This window comes from Ranitomeya variabilis, chromosome 4 (assembly GCF_051348905.1).
Source record: "Ranitomeya variabilis isolate aRanVar5 chromosome 4, aRanVar5.hap1, whole genome shotgun sequence".
Classification (NCBI taxonomy): Eukaryota; Metazoa; Chordata; class Amphibia; order Anura; family Dendrobatidae; genus Ranitomeya; species Ranitomeya variabilis.
In genome coordinates, this window is record NC_135235.1 from 138,252,709 (window position 1) to 138,278,125 (window position 25,417).

The following is a 25,417-nucleotide window of genomic DNA, read 5'->3' on the forward strand; positions in this document are numbered from 1 at the left end:
TGTTGAACTTTTTTTAAAAAGTTCAGTTTGCGTGCCAGAACGGTTCCTGAACCCGGACCCCATTCAAATGAATGAGGGGCACGAACATTCAGAGTTTCCCACATTCTCCTTTGTGTGACATCATGGAAAATATAGTCTCTGACCTGCGGTAATATTATATGTTACCGCTGGTAACAGAGCTGCGATTCCCACACTGTAAAACAGATGACAGCGTGAGAGCAAGCCCAGCAACTGTTACCGGCGATAACTATTACTTTCAGCTATGAACTCCTCTCACCTTATTGACATCACCTTATTGACATCAGCCCCCAGACATCGACTTTCCCTCAGCTGGTTATGAAACTTGCGGGGTACCCCACGTCATTTTTTTATTTATTAACAAGTACTGTAAGGTCGACTGAGTTCATAGCAGCTGTTTCTCTTGCTTTGCTAGTGCAATAGCCAGTGCCGGACAGATATGAATGACTGGCTCTTGGCCCTTCGGCATTCATTAGTCCTGTACTCAAACTAACCTTATAAACAGGTTGCATTGATACATATTAATCAAGGTAAGAGGCCATATGCCCATCAAGGGACATAATGGGTTAACATTAAGGACTCTCCCAAGACATGAATCCTACAAATAACTCACGGAGTAAACAGTCCAATTCACATGTGTGTAAAATACATGACATTTTATTCCCAAAATATAAACATAAAGTAATATACAGACTAAAAAAACAAGGTACATCCAGAGTTCATATGTGAAGGACAAATAACACTGTAATAGCAGGAGGGGGTTAACTCACATACATATACATATAATAGCACCTTGCAGATCTATCCATGTGAAATCTGTTTCAAAAAGTGCATGGTGCAAACTAAGGTGCAAGGGATAGCTAATAGGTTCCTCCGAGAAATAATATTTATAAGACACTAATGCATACGGAACAACCCATAAGGGAATTCAAGTCTTACCCATAAATCTCTGCCAGTGTGTGTCCTGTTTGCAACTTTCTTGGGGGGCTAACCTTACCTGAGTTCAAAGTCACGGAGTCTCCCAGCAACTTTGAGGCCTAGAAACCTCATTGGAAACTTTGAAGGACATTTTAAGTTTGCTGGAGTTTCCAATTGCTGGAAAACCTGGAGGCTTTGAATAAACAAATAAATTGAATAAATATTCCTCACCTATCCACCAATAATCCATTTGTCCCACGAACAGTTCAGCTGTGAATCCAGGAGACACTGAGCTGAGCCTGAGAACCACTGCCTGTGACCTGCGGAAACCTCAATGATGTCCCTGCAGGTCACTGAATCTGCTTTCTCAGGCTCAACTCAGTGTCATTCTACCGCTCAGCAATGCAATCCAGATGTAGCATTGTTGGAGCATGTTGTGGGATTATTGTTGCACAGATGAGGAATATGGTGTTTTTTTAATTTTACAGTAATAAATAGATGAAAGAGGGTGAGGAGTTTTTTCTTTGAAATAAAGGAGTCTGTGTTTTTATTTCAATAAAGGACTTTTCTCTGTGTTTGTGTATTTATTATGTTTGACTATGAGGTTAGTAATGGGGATGTCTTAGAGATGCCTCTCCATTAATACCCTGTTGGCTTGATGTCACCAGGCAAGTGAGAAGAGTCAGGCAAAGCGCCAGAATTGGCTCATCTAATAGATGCACCTTTTCTGGGGAGGCTGCAGGATGCTATTTTAAGGCTGGGGAGGGCCAATATTCATGATCCCTTCTCAGTCTGATAATACAAGCTCCCAGCTGTCTGCTTAACCTTTTTTAGTTGTTAAAAATGTGTGGGACCCCACTCTGTTTTTTTAAACTATTTATTTAAACAATTTAAAAAAATGGCTTGGAGACCCCACTTTTTTGATAACCAGCCAACATAATACAGACAGCTGAGGGCTTCAGCTGACGGTTTTGCCAAAGCTGATTAGCACAAATAGAGAGGACCCATACCACTTTTTAACCCATTTCTGACCTCGGACAGGATAGTACGTCCGAGGTCAGATACCGCGCTTTGATGCAGGGCTCCGGCAGTGGGCCCGCATCAAAGCCGGGACATGTCAGCTGTTTTCAACAGCTGACATGTGCCCACAATAGCGGCGGGTGAAATCGCGATTCACCCGCCGCTATTAACTAATTAAATGCCGCTGTCAAACGCTGACAACGGCATTTAACCGACGCTTCCAGCTGGGAGGCCGGAAATGAGCGCATCGCCGACCCCCGTCACATGATAGGGGGTCAGCGATGCTTCTGCAGAGTAATCATAGAGGTCCTTGAGACCTCTATGGTTACTGATCCCGGATAGCTGTGAGCGCAACCCTGTGGTCGGTGCTCATAGCACACCTGCATTTCTGCTGCATAGCAGCGATCTGATGATCGCTGCTATGTAGCAGAGGCGATCGAGTTGTGCCAGCTTCTAGCCTCCCATGGAGGCTATTAAAGCATGCCAAAAGTAAAAAAAAAAGTTAAAAAAATGTGAAAAAAATAAAAAAATATAAAAGTTTAAATCACCCCCCTTTCGCCCCATTCAAAATAAATCAATAAAAAAAAATCAAACCTACACATATTTGGTATCGCCGAGTTCAGATTCGCCTGATCTATCAAAGAAAAAAAGCAATAACCTGATCGCTAAACAGCGTAGCAAGAAAAAAATTTGAAACGCCAGAACTAATTTTTTGGGCGCCACGACATTGCATTAAAATGCAATAACGGGCGATCAAAAGAACTTATCTGCACCAAAATAGTATCAATAAAAACGCAAGCTCAGCACGCAAAAAATGAGTCCTCAACCGACCCCAGATCATGAAAAATAGAGACGCTACAGGTATCGGAAAATGGCGCAATTTTTTAGCAAAGTTTGGAATTTTTTTTCACCATTTAGATAAAAAATAACCTAGACATGTTAGGTGTCTATGAGCTCGTAATGACCTGGAGAATCATAATGGCAGGTCAGTTTTAGCATTTAGTGAACCTAGCAAAAAAGCCAAACAAAAAACAAGTGTGGGATTGCACTTTTTTTGCAATTTCACCGCACTTGGAATTTTTTTCCCGTTTTCTAGTACATGACATGCTAAAACTAATGATGTCATTCAAAACTACAACTTGTTTCGCAAAAAATAAGCCCCCACATGGCCATATTGAAGGAAAACTAAAAAAGTTATGGCTCTGGGAAAGAGGGGAGCGAAAAATGAACACGGAAAAACGGAAAATCTATTGCATAGGCTCCGCTTGATGAATTCTTTCATCATCATATGCCTGCTCCAAAGAGTGAATCCGAAAAGACTCAATTTACCATTGTGAATCCTGCCCTGAGAAACCTGACCTTTGCATTAAGGATTGCTTCAAAGCTTACCACACATTCACAAACTAATAAAATTTGTTTTTACCCTGTTGACACAACACACTTTTATAATCTGAGGAAGGAATTATCTAGAGGCATAGATATAGTAGTAATAATGATTTTGGATTGCCTTCTCTAAATTTTTTTTTTTTTTTTTTGGTTGCCATGGATGTTATAATTTATTTCTCTATATCATCATAAGCTGTTTTAAACTCCTGCCTTATTTCTAGGCAGCACTGTTTCATGCACTTCAGGAGATCAGTCTAAATAAAATTAAATCATCCCCTTTGAAATAATAGTTGTTGATATATATATATATATATATATATATATATATATATATATATATATTTTTTTTTTTTTTTTTTTTTTTTTTTTTTTTTTGTCTAGCACTGTTAGTCATCTGGCTATTAGATATACATTAATCAATTAATCAATATATAACCGGATGCACTTTTATGGACCTCACAACAAATCTTTATCTTAATGATATCATTGGTCCATGTATGGGTAGGTTTACTGTACATCACTTTTATGCCCATTGCACCATTTATTAATGCAATATAATTGATAGCTTAGACACTCATCCATTTTTCTTTACTCACTCATATCACATGGGTTTATTTAGACACTTAGGGGTTTGCACAATAGTTATGTAATAAAAACACAAAGGCAAATAACTATATCTCACTTTTATGTTTTAAGATAGGCTCTTAGGGACCACAGGTAGTAATATTCACTTTAGAAATGATACGGCTGTCTGCATTATGGAGGACACTGACACGTAGGTTCAGCGTTATGCAGCGGTGAGCGCATCTGCAGCCTTCGGGGTATGGGTAGTCCTGGAGACGCGTCCAGACTGCTGCTGGCTCTGCCCCCATCTTGATGCGTCGGATGGGGGTGTGCGCCCCGGCAGCACGTGATGCCAATGGGGGCTGACGTCTTGCCAGGTATGTAGGTGGAAGCGCCACAAAAACCACTGCCACCACTGATCTATGAGTAGATAAAAGCACGTTAGATATGCTCACACACAAGGTAAACCCCCCAGGAAGAAGCGGAACACGAAACGCACATCGGGGACCCATGCTGCCAAACTAGGTCGTATACCCTTTTACCCTTATGTTAATTTAGACTGATTTCCTGTGTTCATTTGTGGTTGCTGCTAATACCGCTATACTGTAGACGCATGCTCCAATTTACTGAGTGCATGTAATCTTTATTTTTGTCATCCACATTGGGATTATACTCTGGCATTAGCCTTGTTTAGCGCGGTGCACTTTATCTATGCTGAATACTCATGTTAAAATGACCCTTTAGATTCATCTGTGTCTGCCACATTGTAATTACATTGAGGTTTGTTTTGCCCTGTTAATTATATATGACTTGTCATAGACCCTATATTAGCACTATGCACTTTATCATGTGGTATTAGTTTATTAGCAACTACCTATGCACAATATTGGCATCACATATAACCTTTTTGATAGTTTTCTTTATAACTAAATGAATCTTATATCATCCTGGGATTATACCCATAGGAGATTTGTAGGCTTAGATAAGCCACTTGGAACAGAAATAACTTACACATTGGGGCATCATATGCAGTTATAAGAGCCCTCAGTATATATGTGGTGTTTAGCCAAATGGGCATTAGCCTATGGTGATACTTAGGATACATAAGGGGTGTACTACCCAGTTGGGCGGCTATATTGTGCACTAGTATCTTCATCTTTTAACCTATTTGTATTTTTACTAAAATTGTTTACAATAAAGTGTTTAAATTTTATACTGGCATTTGCTTCCATTTTTTCCGGATTGGTTTACAAATAATTATAAAGATGGAATAAGGTGCATTCGCAGCCCAGGGTCCACCATGCAGAGGTGATACCTGCTGCTAGGTAATGGTGGACAGGAAATGGAGGTATAATGAAAACACACACGGGTTAGCTACACCCGGTATGAATGAAGCAAACCCTGTTGCGTCAAAGGACCGCAATACCACACAGGAAAAGCAAGTATTGAGTTACAGAACTCTGCCCCAAGAGTGGGGTTAGAGTCCCTCTAGACCACTTGCGTTCGGTACCGGAACTCCGGTGCCAGGGAAAACACAAAATAGATTTAGCTCACTGGGTGCGCACAGCGCCGCTCTGTCGGACACCACTAACCACCCAAGTAGGGACAGGTGAGTGCACTGGTTGCGCACCATGCCGCACTGGCTAACGCTGCAGCTAGACGCTATAGATTGTGCCTGGTGCTGGATGGCACTAACTGGCGCTAGATAGCTCCAACACTTGTGAGCTGTTATCAACACTAGAAATGGGTATGATTCGGAGCTTTCACCAGAACAGGCATACATCCACACACACACAATAACTGATTTATACTAGTGCATGGCAGTGTGGCCAAGCAAACCTTTTATAGCGGAAGTTCTCTAGGACCTTCCCAGTGCTCTAGTCGGAGCTGCTACAGGACCTGAGCATGTGACCCCCGACCTCCAATGAGAGCTCGTTCCTTGGGCATGCTCAGAAGAAGAAAAGCATGAATTAGTCCCAGGAGCGCCTGCTGATTAGTACTGGTTACAATGGCTGATCCTGGAAGGACAGCAGTAACCAGCAGCCCAGTATCAGCTTGAGCCAGACACTGGGACTGACGTCTCTGCTGAGCAGGCTCCACTGCATCTGGAGGAACATGGGAGACCACAGACGACATGGTTCGAGATTCCCCCTGTGCAGCGGCGGGTAAATGACACCTAACATTACCCCCTCCGAGGCCCCCCTCCTTGGGCCTCACTACGCTCGAAGGCAGCAATGAGCTGCGGAGCCTGAATTTGCTCAACAGGCTCCCAGGACCTGTCCTCTGGGCCAGGACCCTTCCAATCCACCAAATAGAATTTTTTGCCACATAGCACCTTACATCCCATAATAGCGTTCACCTTGTAATCGTACATGGATGAACCCGATATCCAGGCAGATGACCCAGAAAACCAGGACATGTGAACGCCTTCAGGAGGGAGACATGAAAGGTCTCGGTGATACCCAGGCATGGAGAAAGGGCCAGACAGTAGACCACAGGGTTAAACTGTTCCAGAACCTTGAAGGGGCCTGAGTAGCATACTTAGTGGACTCAACTCACAGCCTGATTTTACGGGCGGTGAGCCACACTAAGTCGCCAGGAGCAAAGGTTGGAGCGGGCATGGGCACAGTAATCCATGGATGCTTGGCGTAGTTAAGGAGGAATGTTGTCTGCCCAGTGAAGTCACCTACGGCGTTGTTCAGCGCAAACTCTGCCCATGGTAGCAAGGATACCCAGTCATCCTGCCTGGCTGAAACAAAATGTAGCAGGTATGTGACCAGGGTCTGGTTCGCCCTCTCTACCAACCCATTCATCTCAGATGGCATGCTGAAGAGAGATTCAGCTCGATGCTTAGTAGACCACAAAGTTCTCTCCAGAACCGAGATGCAAACTGGGGACCCCGGTCACTGACAATTTTGTCTGGCATACCATGCTTAATAAACAACGCTGCCAAGGCCCGTGCAGAAGGTAGCCGTGGAAGAGGCACCGAGTGCACCATTTTGGAAAAATGGTCAGTGACTACCCAAATAACGGTGCAGCTAGGGGATTTGGGTCAGCCCACCATGAAGTCCATCACGACCATTTTCCAGGGCCTGTCCGCCACTGGCAGGGGTTAAAGTAACCCAGCAGGCTGTTGTCAAAGAGACTTATTCTTGGCGCAGGAGACACACGCCCAAATATAGTCTCCGATGTCATGGGCCATATGCAGCCACCAGTACGTCCTCACCAGGAGCTCAGATGTCCTTTTGGTCCCAAAATATCCACCCACCCTGGACGAGTGAGCCCAAGAACCTCCGGTTGCAAATTGTATGGCATGAAAGATTTGCCTGGGGGCACAGACTCTAGCGAAACCGGAGCCACAGTCCTCAGGCTCTCTGAAGGGACAATTAGCCTAGGCTCTTCCTGGATATATTATATTATAAGCTCCAAAGGAAAGTGTCAAGATAAAAGAAAATGATTAAAAACATAAAAGTAAAAAATAATAAATAATAATAATTATAAAAATATGTATGTATATATACACTATGTTCCAAATTATTATGCAAATTACATTTTTCTCGGATTTTCCTAAATGGTCAGTGCAAATGACAGTCAGTCTAATAAAAGTCATCACCCGTTAGAGTATACATCGCATTTTATTTAATGATAACAGTATAATCTCCAAAATGAATAAAAACTCAAAATGCACTGTTCCAAATTATTAGGCACAGTAGTATTTCTAAAGATCTGATATGTTTTAAAGAACTTAAAATGCTCATTTGTGGAATTTGCAGCATTAGGAGGTCACATTCACTGAACAAAAAAGCTATTTAACTCCAAAACATCCTAACAGGCCAAGTTACATGTTAACATAGGAGCCCTTCATTGATATCACCTTCACAATTCTTGCATCCATTGAACTTGTGAGTTTATGGAGAGTTTCTGCTTGTATTTCTTTGCAAGAAGTCAGAATAGCCTCCCAGAGCTGCTGTTTTGATGTGAACTGCCTCCCACCCTCATGGATCTTTTGTTTGATGATACTCCAAAGGTTCTCTATAGGGTTGAGGTCAGGGGAAGATGGTGGCCACACCATGAGTTTATCTCCTTTTATGCCCATAGCAGCCAATTACTAACAGGTATTCATTGTCATGCATGAAGATGATTTTGTTCCTGAAGGCACGTTTCTGCTTTTTAGACCATGGAAGAAAGTTGTCAGTCAGAAACTCTATTTACTTTGCTGAGGTAATTTTCACACCTGCAGGAACCTTAAAGGGCCCTACCAGCTGGTTCCCCATGATTCCAGCCTAAAACATGACTCCTCCACCTCCTTGCTGACGTCGTAGCCTTGTTGTGACATGGTGGCCATCCATCAACCATCCACTACTCCATCCATCTGGACCGTCCAGAGTTGCTCGACACTCATCAGTAAACAAGACTGTTTGAAAATTAGTCTTCATGCATGTCTGGGCCCACTGCAACCGTTTCTGCTTGTGAACACTGTTTAGGAGTGGCCGAATAGTAGGTTTATGCACCACAGCAAGCCTTTGAAGGATCCTACACCTTGAGGTTCGAGGGACTCCAGACACACCAGCAGCTTCAAATAACTGTTTGCTGCTTTGTAATGGTATTTTGGCAGCTGCTCTCTTAATCCAATGAATTTGTCTGCCAGAAAACTTCCTCATTATGCCTTTATTTGCATGAACTCTGTCTGTGCTCTGTTTCAGTCACAAATCTCATCAGAGTATGATGATCACTCTTAAGTTTTCGTGAAATATCTAATTTTTTCATACCTTGTCCAAGGCATTGCACTATTTGATGCGTTTCAGCAGCAGAAAGATCCTTTTTATTTCCCATATTGCTTGAAACCTGTGACCTGCATAATAATGTGGAACATCATTTTTGAGTAGTTTTCCTTTAATTAGAATCACCTGGAAAACTAATTATCACATGTGTTTAAGATTGATTTCAGTGATTTATTGAGCCCTGAGACACAATACCATCCACGAGTTTATTTGAAAAACAAAACAATTAAATCTTTAAGACACTTAAATCCAATTTGCATAATAATTTGGAACACAGTGTATAAATATATACGTACATACATACACACATATATACCTATAAAATGTATACAAAGACTTATATAGACAGAAATGCCAAAGGTTAAGAGCCAATAATTTAAAAATGTAACATTTTTTAGTGGGGACAGGTAAGCACACTGGTTGCGCACGGAGCCGCACTGACTAACGCAGCAGATAGATGCTATAAATTGTGTCTGGTGCTGGATGGCACTAACTGGTGCTAGATAGCTCCAACATTCGCGAGCAGTCATCAATACTAGGGATAGGTATGATTCGGAGCTTTCACCAGAACAGGCATACATCCACACACACACACACACACACACAATAACTGAATTATACTAGCGCATGGCCATGCGGCCATGCAAACCTTTTAGAGCGAAAGTTCTCCATGACCTTCCTAGTGGTCCAGTAGGAGCTGCTACAGGACCTGAGCATGTGACCCCCTACCTCCAACGAGAGGTCATCCTTTGGGCATGCTCAGAAGAAGAAAAGCAGGACTTAGTCCCAGGAGTGCCTGCTCACCGCTGATCAGTACTGGTTACGATGGCTGAGCCTGGAAGGACAGAAGTAACAAGCCACACAGTATCAGCTTGAGCCAGATGCTGGGACCGATGTCTCTGCTGAGCAGGCTCCAATGCATCTGGAGGAGAATGGGAGACTGCAGCGGACATGGTTTTGGATTCCCCCTGTGCAGCGGTGGGAACTCAACACCTAACATTTATAATCCCCAAAATATGGTATATCCCAGTATGGTAGAGTAAGGTGGTGGTTTATTTTAATGCGTTTCAATTTATACAACTTTTTCTTCAGGAAAGACCACATGATGCATTTAAAAGGTTAACAGCCAGGGGTGGAGCTCCACTCCACTTGTGGCTGTTAAAGGCCAATGATATCTGAATAACACAGCCATCATCTACCAGGAAAGATGTGACCCTGGCTTGTCTAGCCGCTTTATTAAAATTGCAGCTCCTGAAATAAAATTAACTTTATTCCTTATGTGGGCCACCAGCTTTCAGCCATACAAGCTGCAGGGCTACAGTCTTCATTCACAGTATTGTGAGTAGCAGCTGAATGCACAACCCGGCACTTTGATTGACAGCTGGCCCTCCAGTGTATCACCACAGGGCATACATACAGCTGCAGCTCACAATGCTGAGAGTGATGACTATACCCATGCTATACACATGCTGGAACACCTGTATGACTGAGAACAAATAGCTCCCAAAAGGAATTTAGTTCATTTTCTTCAAATTAACTTGTAGATAAACTGTAAATCTGCAGGTTAATAACTTTATTTGATATGATAATTTCTTTGCTGTTTAAACAGAACCTATGTGTGTGTAAAAAAAAAAACCTACATACAGTACAGACCAAAAGTTTGGACACACCTTCTCATTTAAAGATTTTTCTGTATTTTCATGGCTATGAAAACTGTACATTCACACTGAAGGCATCAAAACTATGAACTAACACATGTGGAATTATATGCTTAACAAAAAAGTGTGAAACAACTGAAATTATGTGTTATATTCTAGGTTCTTCAAAGTAGCCACCTTTTGCTTTGATGACTGCTTTGCACACTCTTGGCATTCTCTTGATGAGCTTCAAGAGGTAGTCACCGGAAATGGTCTTCCAACAATCTTGAAGGAGTTCCCAGAGATGCTTAGCACTTGTTGGCCCTTTTGCCTTCACTCTGCGGTCCAGCTCACCCCAAACCATCTCGATTGGGTTCAGGTGACTGTGGAGGCCAGGTGATCTGGCGTAGCACCCCATAACTCTCCTTCTTGGTCAAATAGCCCTTACACAGCCTGAACGTGTGTTTGGGGTCATTGTCCTGTTGAAAAATAAATGATGGTCCAACTAAACGCAAACCGCATGGAATAGCATGCCGCTGCAAGATGCTGTGGTAGCCATGCTGGTTCAGTATGCCTTCAATTTTGAATAAATCCCCAACAGTTTCACCAGCAAAGCACCCCCAAACCATCACACCTCTTCCTCCATGCTTCACGATGGGAACCAGGCATGTAGAGTCCATCCGTTCACCTTTTCTGCGCCGCACAAAGGCACGGTGGTTGGAAACAAAGATCTCAAATTTGGATTCATCAGACCAAAGCACAGATTTCCACTGGTCTAATGTCTATTCCTTGGGTTCTTTAGCCCAAACAAGTCTCTTCTGCTTGTTGCCTGTCCTTAGCAGTGGTTTCCTAGCAGCTATTTTACCATGAAGGCCTGCTGCACAAAGTTTCCTCTCAACAGTTTTTGTAGAGATGTGTCTGCTGCTAGAACTCTGTGTGGCATTGACCTGGTCTCTAATCTGAGCTGCTGTTAACCTGCGATTTCTGAGTCTGGTGACTCAGATAAACTTATCCTCAGAAGCAGAGGTGACTCTTGGTCTTCCTTTCCTGGGGCCGTCCTCATGTGAGCCAGTTTCTTTGTAGCGCAAGTCATGAAAATACAGAAAAATATTTAAATGAGAAGGTGTGTCCAAACTTTTGGCCTGTACTGTAGATCACAAAGCATTTTTAACGTATATATTGTCTGATAAAACTGCATGCTATTGCAGTTTTCAGCCAAATATACTAGCCAAACTATTGCTACTAATTAGCCTCACCAAAATAATTAGGGATGATTTGCGATCCTCTAATAAATAGCCACTATGGGGACACAAGATTCAAAAGCAAGGCTTAAATATCTTTGGGAGCCCCACTTAACAGCCATCAGAATTGCATGTTTTTCTGTAGATTTGGCATGTTAGCACTGCAGAGACGAACCATGATTTTTTTCAATTTTCAAATCCTTATAGCTCAGATGGTGGTTTTATTTGCCAGGGACTAAATCTGAAAACCACATAATAATGTTAAATACTAGATTGACTAAATACATTATACCTGATGTAGTTTTTGATAACTAGTACAGAACAGGTCCATACTTTCAGAGCGAGTAATAATGAATGTCAATATGAAGTTAATCCCCTAATAGTTTTCAGCTAGTTCATATCGAATGCAATCATGTATACTCTGACTTGAAATATTATATTGATCACAAGAGGATAGTTCAGTGCAGACAAGAAAAAAAAATCCTGGCAGCTTAAATCTACATAGACCATTTTGCTGACAATTCTCAACCTGCTCTGAAAATTAACAACCTAAATTCATGTGACTTAACCTCTAATCATAAAACTTTAGATCTTTCCATAAGAGCCAAGCTGAGGTTGTATATTTTCCTTCGTGCTACACAATGGGTGTCAGATCCTAACTACAAGACAGCTGGTGAAGAGCTGATTTGTCATTTATAGTTGGGGAGTGTTAAAAGAAACTGTTATTTGCTTTTCTTGTATTTATTCTAAAACTAAATTATATACAATCTGTATGAGTTCACCTTCACCCTTCTGGAATTCATGACTCTGCGCATCTTCTGTGCTTTGAGAAAATGAATAATTTTGTTCCCTTGGGGAAGCAATTTTGGCAGAAACCCAAAGTTTTTCTTGTTTAACCAACTGATTTATTGCCCTGTTCAAGTTCTGTATTTGCCATATATTTTATACCTATAGTATTGAGCTAGAAAGTAAGAGCTAAAAATATTGTGCCAACTTCCATTAAAATGACTGGGTCAATATGCTAAGAGTTTGTATGAAACTATAACAAAAAAAAACTTTTTCACAACAGGTAATTTTGAATCTTTCTCACACCTTCACAAAATCAACTTGCAGTTCTGCTTTTCTTAAAACTGTGAAAAGTTAGAACTGCATTTTTTCAATTTATTGTGGAATTCCATGTAATTTCCACTGAAATCTTTTTTTATGATAGACAAGCAGATTTTACTTCAAGGAGCAATTCTATTCACTTGCAGTTATGTTCACAAATTGTTGGTTAACAACTATCTATTCCTTGTGTTATTTCTGAAAATTTATACTATTCGTACTTTATGTTAACATGTTTAACTATAGATTGTACTTGGCCCATCCTGTAGTTAGATAGCTTGTTTTTTTTTTACCTGTGATGCACAATTCCAGTCATAATCCGCTTCACTATGTCAGGAGAATAAATATTTGATAGATCTCGTTAAGGCTACGATCACATGAACAATTTTCTGTTCAGACTCTGATGTGGAGAACAAAAAAAAATCTCTATCTTCTCTGTTTTGTCTGTCTGTGAAAATCGAACTACACTAAGAAAATATTTGATTTTTCCATGGGCCCACAGACATGAATGACCGATTGTGGTCTGATAATCGAATGCAACTCATACACACGCTCCAGTTTTTTTCCTCAGACCACTCAGTCCAAAGAAAAGAATCAGACATGTGTGCAGTCCTATAAAATAACATGGGGCCGAGTCCTATTCGTCAAAACGATGGATAGCACTCATCCGATTTTTATGGTTGTCTGCACGAGCCCTTAGTTCTGCTGCTTCCTTTCTCCATCCCTGGCCAGAAGAAGGACACTACCTGATAAATAATCTTTACACAACCTGACCTGTGACGTTAAGGTCACGTTCACATGTTTAGTATTTGGTCAGTATTTTACATCAGTATTTGTAAGCAAAAACCAGGAGTGTAACAGTCAGAGGAAAAGTATGATAGAAACATGTGCACCATGACAATCAGTAAATATTTACATATCAGGTGTCATTTAAAAGCGTCTTTAATTAGATGTCCTGAAAAATCTATATAAATAAAAATGTAAATGTCCGTTTGTTCAAAATCTCCGAAAGTTCTTCACTGATTGCTTTGAAATTTTGACACAACGTTGCACTAAAAAACGAGCATGTTTTATATACCTATGATATAGATGACACAACTGTGAAAGGTAAAAATGTGGAATGCTGTAACCTCATTAAATTGATCAAATACATTTGTAAGTACTTGAATAAAGGCAGCAACATTGCAGTTTTTTGGGCGTGCAACCAGAAATAAGTGATAGGAATGCAGTAGTACATATAAATGAAATCACACAGTGTCATGCTGGAACATACATAAGCAGCAATGAAGCTGTATAGTGAATTTTTTATTTACCATACATGAACGAAGTCCAGTTGTTGATCACTTAGCAGTTCATCTAAAAAATGGACAACATGTTTATTTCACTGCTGCAATTGTGCAACAAATAACCCTGAATCCACCGGCTACAATGTTAACTGCTTTCTTCACGTTATGTTGAAATGACGCATTTACAAAAACACTGCTGTATTAGGAAGTGTCTACGTACTACACAGGCGTGTGAGTAGAAAATCATTTGAGTGACGCAAACAAGGAAAGCCAGTCGACAGACAACCTGGCATATTCAAAAAAACTATGATAGGCAGACTGTACAGTACATTGTGCATACCAATCAAGATGAATGTTTTTTTCTTCGTATGCTGTTGGTAAATGTGCCCGGACCAACGTCTCTCCAGCAATCGAGGATTGTCAACAGCATTACACATGCCACTTTCCGCAGTGCATGTCAAGCTCTAAATTTATTGGAGAACGACGAACACTTGGATGTATGCAACAATGACGCGTTCAACACGTCACATCCAAATCAAATTTGCATTGTTTGCAATCATAATGACTGCCTGCTCGCCTTCATCTCCAGCAGAGTTATAGGAGAAATATGAATCGCACATGGCTAAAGTTATTTTCTGTCGAATTCGCAAGGAAAATTCTAATATGAACATGGATTTCACAGCAGAAATCTACAATGAAGCATTGATAATTATTGAAGATTTGTGCTTAGAAATCGCGAACAAAGTTTTCAATCAATTGGGAATGCCATCACCAAATTGATGCGCTGCTGCTTCGTTCGATGTAGAATTTGTTTGTGAACAAAATTACAAGACGAGTAATCTTATGTCGCATGTGCAATCAATATTTCTAAGCTAATGCTTGAGCAAAGAGCCATTTACAATCAAATAATGCAAAATGTTAATAATGGGGTTGGAGAAATCTTCTTAGATGCTCCAGGAGGAACTGGTAAAACGTTCATACTTTGATTGATTATTAGCAGCATTTCGATCACAAAATGACATATCCTTAGCTCTTGCGTTGTCTGGAATAGCTGCTACATTTCTACCAGATGGAAGAACTACTCATTTGAAATTGCAATTGAACATACAATTCATTGAAACTCCCATGTGCAACATTTCCAAAGCATCCAGCATGGGAAAAGAATTGCAGAAATGCAAATTTATTGTTTGGTATGAATGCACATTCTCGCAAAAAAAAAAATGCTTCAGGCTCTTGGCCAATCGTTACAAGATTTGTGAGGAAACATCAGACCATTTGGGAACACATTAATATTGCGTGCGTAGATTTCAGACAAACACCTGTAATTCCTCGATCGAAACCAGTGGACAATACAAATGCTTTCTTGAAATACACTACTTTGTTGTGACATGTAAAGACATTAAATTGAACCTGTCACCAAGTTTTGCCAGTAAGAGATATGGCCATCACCTTTCAGGACGGATTATAGAATGATCTATATCTGTATATCATGGCTGTCCGGTCTGATGGACATTGCTTGCCTTGGTCCAGTGCCTCCCATCTTCTTATGATCCCCGGCCTCCTGCTTGCTTCATGTGGATGACACGTCCCTTCGTCATCCACACAGTCTCCTCGGCATAGCACTCCTGCGCAGGAGTACTTCTCTGCCCTGTCGAGGGCAGAGCAAATTACTCCAGTGCGCATGCGCCAGGGCTCTTTGACCTTTCCTGACACCTGCTCACTGCAGTACTTTGCTCTGCCCTCAACAGGGCAGAGAAGTGCACCTGCGCAAGAGTGCAGTGCTGAGGAGAAATGTCAACCACAGGAAGCAAGCAGGAGGGCGGCATCGCAAGAAGAAGGGAGGTGCTGGACCAAGACCAGTGATGCCCATCGAACCAGACCGCCCCGCAGGTGAGTATAATAAAAGTTATTTTTCTTCTCTTCCAGGTTGGGTTGGGGGCATATATACTGCATTATAGAATGCTGTATATCAGCCCTGAAAGGTGATGGCCAAACCTGGTGACAGGTGCCCTTTAAAATTTACTACAAATATGCATGTCAAAACGCAAAACGATTGATCACCAGAGATATTCTCACATCAATTGCTGGAAATTGGGAATGGAAAAGTGCTGGTTAATCTGACCTCAGGACGAATTTAATTGCCTAATAACTTCTGCAATTTAGTGGCTTCAAAAGAAGAATTGATTGAAAAAGTATTTCCCAGTATTCAAACTAATTATAAGAATCACGATTTGCTGAGTGAATGAGCTATTCTTGTGGCCAAGAACAAAGACGTCTATGAACTTAACAATATTATTCAGTCGAACATTCAAATCGAAGCAGTCACATACAAGTCTGTTGACACTGTTGTGGAAGCAGATGAAGCGGTTAATTATCCAACAGAATTTTTGAATTCACTCAATCTGCCAGGGATGCAACCGCACATACTGCAATTTTAAATAGGTGTGCCAATTAGCATGTTGCAAAATATCAACCAGACAAAGCTTTGCTTGCTTGTACGTGGCTTGCAGTAAAAAAATTAATGAGCAACGTCGTAAAAGCAACAATTTTGACAGGACCTTTCAAAGGTGAAGATGTCCTTATTAATCACATTCCTATGATTCCAATGGATATGCCATTTAAATTTAAGAGATTGCAATTCCTAACTCGATTGGCGTTTGCAGTCACCATCAACAAAGCTCAGGGCCAATCTTTACAATTGTGCGGTTTGGATCTAGACACTAGGGTTGAGCGACTTTCATTTTTTTAAGATCGAGTAGGGTTTTGGGAAACCCGATTTTGTCCAGAGTCGAGTCGAGTGCAGTCGGCCGATTATCGCTAAAAGTCGGGGATCGACCGAAACACGAAACCCAATGCAAGTCAATGGGGAAGCATAGTCGGCAGTGAGTGGAGGCCAGGAAAACACCTACAGTGCCCATTTTAATGCCAAAAACATCCATTCTTGTTTCTGAAGCTTGTCAATCTTAATTAACTTTATAATAATAGTTGGGCATAGGGAATTGGGGGTCATTTGGCAAAAGTTGTGGGGGGAGTAGGGCCGGCTCAAGTTTTTCGTGGGCCCAGGAAATGCGGACTACGTCACGGCGGTGTTGCAGGGAAAGGTAATTATTTAAAAGTTGCAAGTGCTGTGATCCTGAGCAAGCAGGGGGGGGGCCCACTCGTTCGCATTGCCACTGGCACAGGGCCCCTCAAAGTACGGCGGTGTGTTTGCATGGCGGGGGCGCCTCCCACCAGCAGCGACACTTTTGCGTACTCTGAGGGGCCCTGTGCCAGTGACGTCGCCAACGAGTATGCCCCCCCACCTGATGAAGGAACCTGCACTTTCATCTGCACCTTCCTCTTTGTCCCTGTGTAAGGTGGTATAACATGCGGGAAGGGGAACCTTACTTTCAGCAGGGACAGATTCTGGCTGTGTAGAGTACAAGGGGAATGTAGTGGTCTCGGTCAATGTACCAGCAGACTCATTTAGCAGTGGCTGGGCAATGGGCAGGATGAGGAGGAAACAGATATAGGGCCAAAGAATAAAGTAGGCTACATGCAGTTCAAAATTGGTAACAGGACTAAACAGGCGGCATTGCTTTGTTCAGTGGAGTAGCAAACCCAAGAGCAGCAGACACTGTTTCAAGGGCCTAACCACACTAGTAGGCCAAATGCAGTTTAATATCTGATAGTATAGGGCGAAAGCCAGAATGTGGAAGCTCAGCTTTGTTCAGTTGAGGACAACACCAGGGAGGGGCAGACACCTTTAGTAGGCCGGAAAAGCCTATTGCATTTTTTAAAATGGTAATTTGGAGCAGAAGGTTGAAGCTCAGCTTTATTTAGTTGAGGGCAACACCAGGGAGGGGCAGAAGCCGTTAGTAGGCCCTAACCACCATTTTTTTTTTAAAACCACTTAATGAGAGCCGGAAGGTTGAAGCTCAGCTTTATTTAGTTGAGGACAACACCAGGGAGGGGCAGAAGCCGTTAGTAGGCCCTAACCACCATTTTTTTTTTTTAAAACCACATAATGAGAGCCGGAAGGTTGAAGCTCAGCTTTATTTAGTTGAGGACAACACCAGGGAGGGGCAGAAGCCGTTAGTAGGCCCTAACCACCTTTTTTTTTTTAAAACCACATAATGAGAGCCGGAAGGTTGAAGCTCAGCTTTATTTAGTTGAGGACAACACCAGGGAGGGGCAGAAGCCGTTAGTAGGCCCTAACCACCTTTTTTTTTTTTAAAACCACATAATGAGAGCCGGAAGGTTGAAGCTCAGCTTTATTTAGTTGAGGACAACACCAGGGAGGGGCAGAAGCCGTTAGTAGGCCCTAACCACCATTTTTTTTTTTAAAACCACATAATGAGAGCCGGAAGGTTGAAGCTCAGCTTTATTTAGTTGAGGACAACACCAGGGAGGGGCAGAAGCCGTTAGTAGGCCCTAACCACCTTTTTTTTTTTTAAAACCACATAATGAGAGCCGGAAGGTTGAAGCTCAGCTTTATTTAGTTGAGGACAACACCAGGGAGGGGCAGAAGCCGTTAGTAGGCCCTAACCACCTTTTTTTTTTTTAAAACCACATAATGAGAGCCGGAAGGTTGAAGCTCAGCTTTATTTAGTTGAGGACAACACCAGGGAGGGGCAGAAGCCGTTAGTAGGCCCTAACCACCATTTTTTTTTTTAAAACCACATAATGAGAGCCGGAAGGTTGAAGCTCAGCTTTATTTAGTTGAGGACAACACCAGGGAGGGGCAGAAGCCGTTAGTAGGCCCTAACCACCATTTTTTTTTTTAAAACCACATAATGAGAGCCGGAAGGTTGAAGCTCAGCTTTATTTAGTTGAGGACAACACCAGGGAGGGGCAGAAGCCGTTAGTAGGCCCTAACCACCTTTTTTTTTTTTAAAACCACATAATGAGAGCCGGAAGGTTGAAGCTCAGCTTTATTTAGTTGAGGACAACACCAGGGAGGGGCAGAAGCCGTTAGTAGGCCCTAACCACCTTTTTTTTTTTTAAAACCACATAATGAGAGCCGGAAGGTTGAAGCTCAGCTTTATTTAGTTGAGGACAACACCAGGGAGGGGCAGAAGCCGTTAGTAGGCCCTAACCACCTTTTTTTTTTTTAAAACCACATAATGAGAGCCGGAAGGTTGAAGCTCAGCTTTATTTAGTTGAGGACAACACCAGGGAGGGGCACACAGACAGACTCCTTTAGTAGGCCTGAAAAGCCTATTGCATTTTTCAAAATGGTAATTTGGAGCAGAAGGTTGAAGCTCAGCTTTATTTAGTTGAGGGCAACACCAGGGAGGGGCAGAAGCCGTTAGTAGGCCCTAACCAAAGTTGAAGGCCAAATGCAGTTTAATTTCTGATACTATAGGCCGAAAGCCAGAAGGTGGAAGTTCCGATTTAGACAGTGGAGCACAATTTGAATTAGGGACTGCAGACAGACTTAGTAGGCTGTCCCCTGTGGACCATGCATCCACCACATTAACCCATTGCGCCGTAATGGACACGTAATCTTCCGTGGCCATGCCTACAGGTCCATGCGTCTGTTGTCAGGTGCACCTTTGTACTCACAGATTGCCAGAGTGCATGGACAATGCGGTCTTCTACATGCTGGTGGAGGGTTGGGATGGCTTTTCTCGCAAAAGAAGTGTCGACTGGTTAGCTTGTAGCGTGGTACAGCGTAGTCCATCATGGCCTTATTAATAGTAAATAAAATATATAACTAGGCTCTATGAACTTTTAAATAGGTTCCAGGGGTACACGGGCAGCATTGGTGTGGTCAGTGGAGGAGTATTGCAAGTAGGGGCTGCAGACAGGCTATCAAAGGCCTAAAATAACAAACAGTAGGCAGTCATGGCAGTTTTACATCGGTTACATGGATACACAGGCAGGCACTCCAGGCAGCATTGTGGTCAGTGGAGGAGTATTGCAAGTAGGGGCCGCAGACAGGCTATCAAAGGCCTAAAATAACAAACAATAGGCTCATTGCAGTTTTACAGCGGTTACATGGATAGACGGGCAGGCAGCTTGGTGGTGGTGAGTGGAGGAGTATTTAAAGTAGGGACCGCAGACAGGCTTCAAAGGCCTAACATAAGAAAATGGGCTGGCTGTAGGCACTTTATAATTGGTTCCAGGGGTACACGGGCAGCAGTGGTCTGGTCAGTGGAGGAGTATTTAAAGTAGGGACCGCAGACAGGCTTCAAAGGCCTAACATAAGAAAATGGGCTGGCTGTAGGCACTTTATAATTGGTTCCAGGGGTACACGGGCAGCAGTGGTCTGGTCAGTGGAGGAGTATTTAAAGTAGGGACCGCAGACAGGCTATCAAAGGCCTAACATAACAAACAATAGGCTCATGATGGCAGTTTCACAGCGGTTACATGGATACACGGGCAGGCAGCTTGGTGGTGAGTGGAGGAGTATTTAAAGTAGGGACCGCAGACAGGCTATCAAAGGCCTAAAATAACAAACAATAGGCTCATGGCAGTTTCACAGCGGTTACATGGATACACGGGCAGGCAGCTTGGTGGTGGTGAGTGGAGGAGTATTTAAAGTAGGGACCGCAGACAGGCTTCAAAGGCCTAACATAAGAAAATGGGCTGGCTGTAGGCACTTTATAATTGGTTCCAGGGGTACACGGGCAGCAGTGGTCTGGTCAGTGGAGGAGTATTTAAAGTAGGGACCGCAGACAGGCTTCAAAGGCCTAACATAAGAAAATGGGCTGGCTGTAGGCACTTTATAATTGGTTCCAGGGGTACACGGGCAGCAGTGGTCTGGTCAGTGGAGGAGTATTTAAAGTAGGGACCGCAGACAGGCTATCAAAGGCCTAACATAACAAACAATAGGCTCATGGCAGTTTCACAGCGGTTACATGGATACACGGGCAGGCAGCTTGGTGGTGAGTGGAGGAGTATTTAAAGTAGGGACCGCACACAGGCTATCAAAGGCCTAAAATAACAAACAATAGGCTCATGGCAGTTTCACAGCGGTTACATGGATACACGGGCAGGCAGCTTGGTGGTGAGTGGAGGAGTATTTAAAGTAGGGACCGCACACAGGCTATCAAAGGCCTAAAATAACAAACAATAGGCTCATGGCAGTTTCACAGCGGTTACATGGATACACGGGCAGGCAGCTTGGTGGTGGTGAGTGGAGGAGTATTTAAAGTAGGGACCGCAGACAGGCTTCAAAGGCCTAACATAAGAAAATGGGCTGGCTGTAGGCACTTTATAATTGGTTCCAGGGGTACACGGGCAGCAGTGGTCTGGTCAGTGGAGGAGTATTTAAAGTAGGGACCGCAGACAGGCTATCAAAGGCCTAACATAACAAACAATAGGCTCATGATGGCAGTTTCACAGCGGTTACATGGATACACGGGCAGGCAGCTTGGTGGTGAGTGGAGGAGTATTTAAAGTAGGGACCGCAGACAGGCTATCAAAGGCCTAACATAAGAAAATGGGCTGGCTGTAGGCACTTTATAATTGGTTCCAGGGGTACACGGGCAGCAGTGGTCTGGTCAGTGGAGGAGTATTTAAAGTAGGGACCGCAGACAGGCTATCAAAGGCCTAACATAACAAACAATAGGCTCATGATGGCAGTTTCACAGCGGTTACATGGATACACGGGCAGGCAGCTTGGTGGTGAGTGGAGGAGTATTTAAAGTAGGGACCGCAGACAGGCTATCAAAGGCCTAAAATAACAAACAATAGGCTCATGGCAGTTTCACAGCGGTTACATGGATACACGGGCAGGCAGCTTGGTGGTGGTGAGTGGAGGAGTATTTAAAGTAGGGACCGCAGACAGGCTTCAAAGGCCTAACATAAGAAAATGGGCTGGCTGTAGGCACTTTATAATTGGTTCCAGGGGTACACGGGCAGCAGTGGTCTGGTCAGTGGAGGAGTATTTAAAGTAGGGACCGCAGACAGGCTTCAAAGGCCTAACATAAGAAAATGGGCTGGCTGTAGGCACTTTATAATTGGTTCCAGGGGTACACGGGCAGCAGTGGTCTGGTCAGTGGAGGAGTATTTAAAGTAGGGACCGCAGACAGGCTATCAAAGGCCTAACATAACAAACAATAGGCTCATGGCAGTTTCACAGCGGTTACATGGATACACGGGCAGGCAGCTTGGTGGTGAGTGGAGGAGTATTTAAAGTAGGGACCGCACACAGGCTATCAAAGGCCTAAAATAACAAACAATAGGCTCATGGCAGTTTCACAGCGGTTACATGGATACACGGGCAGGCAGCTTGGTGGTGAGTGGAGGAGTATTTAAAGTAGGGACCGCACACAGGCTATCAAAGGCCTAAAATAACAAACAATAGGCTCATGGCAGTTTCACAGCGGTTACATGGATACACGGGCAGGCAGCTTGGTGGTGGTGAGTGGAGGAGTATTTAAAGTAGGGACCGCAGACAGGCTTCAAAGGCCTAACATAAGAAAATGGGCTGGCTGTAGGCACTTTATAATTGGTTCCAGGGGTACACGGGCAGCAGTGGTCTGGTCAGTGGAGGAGTATTTAAAGTAGGGACCGCAGACAGGCTATCAAAGGCCTAACATAACAAACAATAGGCTCATGATGGCAGTTTCACAGCGGTTACATGGATACACGGGCAGGCAGCTTGGTGGTGAGTGGAGGAGTATTTAAAGTAGGGACCGCAGACAGGCTATCAAAGGCCTAACATAAGAAAATGGGCTGGCTGTAGGCACTTTATAATTGGTTCCAGGGGTACACGGGCAGCAGTGGTCTGGTCAGTGGAGGAGTATTTAAAGTAGGGACCGCAGACAGGCTATCAAAGGCCTAACATAACAAACAATAGGCTCATGATGGCAGTTTCACAGCGGTTACATGGATACACGGGCAGGCAGCTTGGTGGTGAGTGGAGGAGTATTTAAAGTAGGGACCGCAGACAGGCTATCAAAGGCCTAAAATAACAAACAATAGGCTCATGGCAGTTTCACAGCGGTTACATGGATACACGGGCAGGCAGCTTGGTGGTGGTGAGTGGAGGAGTATTTAAAGTAGGGACCGCAGACAGGCTTCAAAGGCCTAACATAAGAAAATGGGCTGGCTGTAGGCACTTTATAATTGGTTCCAGGGGTACACGGGCAGCAGTGGTCTGGTCAGTGGAGGAGTATTTAAAGTAGGGACCGCAGACAGGCTATCAAAGGCCTAAAATAACAAACAATAGGCTCATGGCAGTTTTACAGCGGTTACATGGATACACAGGCAGCTTGGTGGTGAGTGGAGGAGTATTTAAAGTAGGGACCGCAGACAGGCTATCAAAGGCCTAAAATAACAAACAATAGGCTCATGGCAGTTTCACAGCGGTTACATGGATACACGGGCAGGCAGCTTGGTGGTGGTGAGTGGAGGAGTATTTAAAGTAGGGACCGCAGAAAGGCTTCAAAGGCCTAACATAAGAAAATGGGCTGGCTGTAGGCACTTTATAATTGGTTCCAGGGGTACACGGGCAGCAGTGGTCTGGTCAGTGGAGGAGTATTTAAAGTAGGGACCGCAGACAGGCTTCAAAGGCCTAACATAAGAAAATGGGCTGGCTGTAGGCACTTTATAATTGGTTCCAGGGGTACACGGGCAGCAGTGGTCTGGTCAGTGGAGGAGTATTTAAAGTAGGGACCGCAGACAGGCTATCAAAGGCCTAACATAACAAACAATAGGCTCATGGCAGTTTCACAGCGGTTACATGGATACACGGGCAGGCAGCTTGGTGGTCAGTGGAGGAGTATTTAAAGTAGGGACCGCAGACAGGCTATCAAAGGCCTAAAATAACAAACAATAGGCTCATGGCAGTTTTACAGCGGTTACATGGATACACAGGCAGCTTGGTGGTGAGTGGAGGAGTAGTGCAAGGAGTGTCTGTCCCAGTACTCCCAAAATATAAATAGATGTTAATGTCTCGCAAAACAACCAAAACAAAAAAAAAAGGTGGCATACTTAGGTACAGGGGTGGGCTCATCTACTGAGTTTCTGACATTGTAATTTGGCAGTAACTATTTAATGGTGCCAATATAGGACACAGACACAGACTACTTTAAGTTGCATCATAGATGTCTACAAATTTGTATTGTCAGTGCCAGACATTGAATGATGTCAGCGAATAGACTAAAGATTGGTGGAGCTGTGCGACATAATTTTGCACGTGGTAGAGCACATTTTGAGCTGGGGTAGGGGGGAACTCTCTTGAGGCCGGCGGGACCGCCCCAGGGCCCCTCATGTTACAACGGTGTGTCTGACGTTGGGTGCGCACCACCACCGCCAGAGACACTACATTGTACTATGAGGGACCCAGTAGCAATGCCGTCAACCAAAAGCGAGCACACCCACCTCTTCAGACAAACAGCAGTCTCACGGGTGCTTGCGCCAAGTCGCGATACCACGGCCCCGTGTGGGGAGTTTTGCCATTTAGGGAGGTGTAAACATGTCGTATGCTGTACAATCAGCTGCAGCAAATTAGACATTAGAAAAGTAATTCACAGGCAAGAGCTTTTCATAGGAAAGCTAGGTGTCGGCCGGGCAAGGTGGGGCAAAAGATTTCGAAATCCAGTTGTGGTTCATTTTAATGAATGTTAGATCGTCAACATTTTGGGTAGCCAGACGAGTCCTTTTTTCGGTTAATATTGAACCTGCAGCACTGAATACTCTTTCTGATAGGACACTTGCTGCCGGGCAAGCAAGCTCCTGCAATGCATATTCTGCCAATTCTGGCCAGGTGTCTAATTTGGAGGCCCAGTAATCAAATGGGAATGACGGTTGAGGGAGAACATCGATAAGGGATGAAAAATAGTTAGTAACCATACTGGACAAATGTTGTCTCCTGTCACTTTCAATTGATGCAGCAGTACCTGTCCTGTCTGCGGTCATAGCAAAATCACTCCACAACCTGGTCAGAAAACCCCTCTGTCCAACGCCACTTCTGATGTGTGCACCCCTAACACTCCTAGTCTGCTGCCCCCTGGAGCTTGTGTGAGAACGATCACGTGCGCTGTGTGCTGGGAATGCCTGAAGCAAACGGTCAACAAGAGTTGATTGTTTGGTTGCTAATATTAGTTCCAAGTTCTCATGTGGCATAATATTTTGCAATTTGCCTTTATAGCGTGGATCAAGGAGGCAGGCCAACCAGTAATCGTCATCGTTCATCATTTTCGTAATGCGTGTGTCCCTTTTTAGGATACGTAAGGCATAATCCGCCATGTGGGCCAAAGTTCCAGTTGTCAAATCTCCGGTTGTGATTGGTTGAGGGGCAGTTGCAGGCAAATCTACGTCACTTGTGTCCCTCAAAAAACCAGAACCCGGCCGTGACACGCAACCAATTTCCTGTGCCCCCGTGAAAGTTTCCGCATTAAAAATATACTCATCCCCATCATCCTCCTCGTCCTCCACCTCCTCTTCGCCCGCTACCTCGTCCTGTACACTGCCCTGACCAGACAATGGCTGACTGTCATCAAGGCTTCCCTCTTCCTCTGGTGCAG